The following is a 559-nucleotide window of genomic DNA, read 5'->3' on the forward strand; positions in this document are numbered from 1 at the left end:
GAGAGAGACAGACGTACAGAGACAGACAGAGAGAGAGAGACAGACATACAAAGACAGACAGACAGAAGAGAGAACACAGAGAGAGACAGAGAGAGAGAGACAGACGTACAGAGACAGACAGAGAGAGAGAGAGAGACAAACTACAAAGACAGACAGACGAGAGAGACACACGAGAGAGACACGAGAGAGAGAGACAGAGAGAGAGAGAGAGAGAGACAGACATGAACAGAGAAGAGAGAGAGAGAGAGAGACAGACATACAGAGACAGAGAGAGAGAGAGAGAGACAGAGAGACAGAGCAAGAGAGAGAGAGAGACAGAGAGAGACAGAGGCGAGAGAGAGAGAGAGAGAGAGAGAGAGACAGACAGACAGACGACAGACAGACAGACAGACAGAACAGACAGACAGACAGACAGACAGACAGACAGACAGACAGACAGACAGACAGACAGACAGACAGACAGACAGACATACAGAGACAGACAGAGAAGAGAGAGAGAGAGAGAGACACACAAGAAGAGAGAGAGAGACAGCAGATGTAAACACTTGATTATGACTGC

The sequence above is a fragment of the Salvelinus sp. IW2-2015 genome, linkage group LG23 (assembly GCF_002910315.2).
Source record: "Salvelinus sp. IW2-2015 linkage group LG23, ASM291031v2, whole genome shotgun sequence".
Taxonomy (NCBI): domain Eukaryota; kingdom Metazoa; phylum Chordata; class Actinopteri; order Salmoniformes; family Salmonidae; genus Salvelinus; species Salvelinus sp. IW2-2015.